The sequence below is a fragment of the Pogona vitticeps genome, chromosome 3 (assembly GCF_051106095.1).
Source record: "Pogona vitticeps strain Pit_001003342236 chromosome 3, PviZW2.1, whole genome shotgun sequence".
NCBI classification, from domain to species: domain Eukaryota; kingdom Metazoa; phylum Chordata; class Lepidosauria; order Squamata; family Agamidae; genus Pogona; species Pogona vitticeps.
The window spans coordinates 85,704,450-85,709,232 of record NC_135785.1 but is presented as its reverse complement, the minus strand read 5'-3'; positions in this window follow the sequence as shown (position 1 = coordinate 85,709,232).

The window sequence follows — 4,783 nt, the reverse complement described above, 5'->3', positions numbered from 1 at the left end:
GCTCAGAGGTTTCTTAACATAATAAGTCTTTCATGGTGGGTTTGTTTAACTTTTCTTTCACTAACCTCCTAAATGTATGGTAGTGAAAAAACACAAGTTGAATACAGACACATAGAACCACAATGAAATAAGTCCAGAGATAAACCAATTCAGGAAGGAATAACAAAGTAAGACAAAATTACTATTCACAATCACATACCCACATCCGGTTCTGATACACAGACACATCCTTTCCCTGTGTATACAACTGCAGAAATGCTTTCACTGGTGACCTCAAATACAGTAGGATCCCCTTATCCAAGGGGCCAGTATCCACTGATTCACTTATCCACAGTCTAAAAATGGTTTTTTTTAAATTTCATAATGAAACATTTCATATGTATTACCAAAATTGGCCACTAGAAGGAGCCAGAGATCTGTGTGGTCTTTAGTGGCCACATTTGAAAATATTTTTTTCTTTTGTTTATTTATTTTATCTCCTTACATAGCCCATTTGCTGTTATCCCTGGTTTTCAGTATCCACAGGGGTCTTGAATTTGAAACCAATCCCTGGTGGATATGGAAGTCCTACTATATACACTTAGAATCACTGGCATTTGGGAAGAAAAACATAGATTATGCCTCCTCAATTACAATTTAACCATAAAATGCTTTTTCTGGAATTGGAGATCAAAGATAAATAAAGCTGATCTCCAGGCAAATGCCCATTTTTATAATTAAGCAAACAACACTGCTCCTTCACCACTACCACCACCAAGCTGGTTAGTCACTTACTGACCTTGGAAGGATGGAAGGCTGAGTCAATCTTGAACTGGTTACTTCAAACCATTGCAATGCAACTTGGGTCATGAGCAGAAGCTTGACTGCACTATGGCAGTTGAATCACCATGCTACGGGACTCAGTATTATGTCCATTTGATTGTTGGCAACAGTGAACTCCCATCTGCAAAGATACAAACCTGACCTATTGGGATACTGATAATGTACCGTATTTTTCTGTCTATAAGACAATACTTTTCTCTAAAATATTTAGATTAAACATTTAGGGTTGTCTTATACACGGACGTAAGGAGGAGGGAGGGATCAAAGTGCTTTGATCCCTGCTTTCCCCCTCCACCTTCTAGCAAGAAAGTAGAGGGGGAAAGCAGGAATCATCAAAGCGCTTTGATTCCTGCTTTCCCCCTCCACTTTCTTCCGAAGAAAGTGGAGGGGAGAAAGTGGAGGGAAAAAGCACTTTTCTCGCTGGAAGGTGGAGGGGGAAAGCAGGAATCAAAGCACTTTGATGATTCCTGCTTTTACCCCTCTACTTTCCTCGCAATAAAGTGCTTTCTTGTGAGGAACGTGGAGGGGGAAAGCACTTTCCTTGCTAGAAAGAGGAGGGGAAAACAGAAATCACTTTGAGGAATCGATTTGATGATTCTTACTTTCCCCTTTCACTTTCTTACAAAGAAAGTGCTTTCCCCCTCCACTTTTCTTGCAAAAAATGCTTTCCCCCTCCACTTTCCTTGCAAGAAAGTGCTTCCCCCTCCACTTTCCTCGCAAGAAAGTGCTTTCCCTCTCCACTTTCCTTGCAAGAAAGTGCTTTCCCCCTCCACTTCACAAGAAAGTGGAGGGGGAAAGCAGGAATCAAAACGCTTTGATCCCTGCCTTCCCCCTCCACTGTCTTGTGAAGAAAGAAATTCTGGGTTTGAAAAGTGTTATATGTGGGGTCATATTATACATGGAAAAATTACTTCAAGAGAACAGTTCACATACATATTTGTATACCAATTGCTTTTAGATTTTAAATATTGCCTTTTAAATTATGTAAGCCACTCTGAGTTCTTATTAATGGGGTAAAGTCCTCCCTTCTGAGAAAACTGAAGCCCCCTCAGACAGTTGCAGGAAAAATGTAGGGAACAACAACAGCCACTCTTTGTGGCCTTCATAGATCTTACAAAGGCCTTTGATTTGGTTATCAGGGACTGTCTTTTTAAAATACTTCCCAAGATTGGATGTCCACCTCTTTATCATCAGGTCCCTTCATGAGGAAATGAAGGGCACTGTAGTTTTTGATGGCTTAACATCAGATCCATTCGACATCTGAAGCAGAGTGAAACAGGGCTGTGTCTTCACACTGTCTCTGTTTCAGATATTTTTTGCTGTCATGCTGAAGCACACTTTTGGAACTGCAACAGAACGTGTCTATCTCCAGATGAGATCAGATGGAAAGCTCTTTAATGTCTCTAGATTGAGAGCGAAGACCAAAGTCCATTTGAAATGCATGCAGGACTTCCTCTTTGCCGATTATACAGCTGTTGTTGCCCAGTCTGCTGAAGAGCTCCAACAACTTATGAACCATTTTAGTAAGGACTGCCAAGATTTTAAATTAACAATTAGCCTGAAGAAAACACAAGTCATGAGGCAGGGCATGGACTCACCTTCCTCTATTACCATCTCTACACAAGAACCGGAGGTTGTTCATGATTTCATGTACCTTGGCTCAACGATCTCTGACACTCTCTCTAGATGTCGAGCTGGATAAACGCATTGGCATAGCAGTTACCATGTTCTCTAGACTCACGAAGAGAGTATGACTTAATAAGAAGCTGGTGGCATATACCAAGATCCAGGTCTATAGAGCCTGAGTCCAGAATACACTCCTGTACTTCAGTGAGACCCGGACCCTTTGCGCACGGCAGGAGAGGAAGCTGAACATGTTCCATATGCGTTGTCTCCGACCCTTTTTTGGTATCACCTGGCAAGACAAAGTTCCAAATAAAGTAGTCCGAGAATAAGCTGGAATGTTTCACATGTATACATTACTGCAACAGTGATGTCTACGTTGAGTTGGGCATGTCGTGAGAATGGCTGATGGTCGGATTCCAAAAGATCTCCTGTATGGAGAATTAGTGCAGGGAAAGCAGCCCAGAGGGAGACCACAGCTGCGATACAAGGATATGTGCAAGTGGAATCAAAAGGCCTTAGGAATGGACCTCTACAAATGGGAAGCCTTGACATCTGAGTGCTCCGTCTGGAGGCAGCCAGTGCAGCATGGCCTCTCCCAGTTTGAAGAGACACTTGTTCAGCAGGCCGAGGCAAAGAGGTAGTCCTAAAACCAGCAAAATCAGAGAGCTGGACAGGGGACAGATTGTATTTGTCTTCAGTGTGGAAAGAATTGTCACTTTTGAATTGGCCTTCTCAGCCACACTAGACACTATTCCAAGACCATTCAGAGCACATTACTATAGTCTCTCGAGACTGAAGGATGCCTACATACAAAAGATTGTAGAAATGTATACAAGGAATCTCCAAAGAACACCCAGGTGTGGCTTCCTTAAGATCTTAGGAAGTTAGCATTCCAGGCCTTTATTGTCTTCCACTCAATCAGGTGTTACTGGTTACCCAAGAATTAACAAGTAGTTAATGATACTTGATGTAGTCTTCTAGTACCATTAAGTACTTGTTAATTATTTGGTAACCGGAATGTATCATCCTGCTTTGAGTTGATTACACATTCAACAAGAAAACATTTCTATTCTATACTAAAACACATTTAAAACAGGATGACTACATTTTGGTTCAAACAGATATCACCAGTTCATGAAAATTATCTTAACTATCATTTCTTTGTTCACTTATAAGTTTGGTAGTTATTTTTCAAATGCCAGCCACTGGTTCTTAATAAAGAAATGACTCATGATACAAGATTTTGTTTACTTGAACTCCATCTGTCCTATAATTTAGAAGATACAGGACCTTAAATATTTATCTCATACAGGACAATTTTTATAAAGTGGGCAGCACATTCTCAGTGAAGAATTCCCTAACTCTTTCCCATTCTTCATGCCAGTACTTCAGTAAATTAATGAGCTTAATTCATGTAAATGAGACTTAATTCTCAGCAAGATGGTAAACTGGGATGTCAGCCTTATCACAGAAGTATATTTTTTAAACTAAAGAATTAAAGTAGCCATGGGGTCCGGTAAGCAAGAGAGAAGTGGTGGAAAGAAGGAAAACTACAGTAGTGGGAAAGAAAGAAAGGCCACAGAGAAAATGAGAGAGAAAAAGGAGCTGCATGAAAAAATGAGTATTAAGTATTGCTTAGCCCTTAACTTTGACCATTATATCATTAACTGAATGAAGACATTGAAGCACAGCTTGACTTTTAAATATTTTTGCCTTAAAAGATCCAGGCCTAGCTTGGAAGCCACAATGAGGTGGTGCCTGAAAAGACCTACGGCATCCCCTCCAGCCACTTTCTCCCTCTTCCAAAATATTACCATATATGCTTGTTTTCATTTTGCCTCTTAAATAAAAAAAATACCCATCTCCTTCTCCGCTTCTTCACATTCTCTCACACATCCCCTTTTCAGAGAGTTGGATATCAGCTCTTCCACTATGGCTGTTAAGCACCACCTCCTTCTTAACTATCAAACTGGGTGCCCAGCTAATTGGCTTTTCAGAAGATGCCTCTAGGTGTTTTAAAAACTGTGCCTGGCCCTTAAAGGGGGAGAAAGTCCTAAATGCCATAATCTGTGGTTGAAATCCTCTTGCACAACCTTGTGCCATGCAAGTAGGATGGTGTTATCACCCCGTGGCAGTAATATTAATTAATTAAAAGCTTCCTGTTCCCATCTTCATGTTCCAAGGCTCTTTAGGGCCCCCCTTTGCCTTGGGAAAGCCTTCGGAGGGATGGGTGAAACCTTAATATCAGAGAATAGCCGCTGGCAGTTCTAATCCTGGTGGTGGCAATTGCCATCCATGGCAATGTTGGCATATTAAAGTAGGAGACCCATCTTTA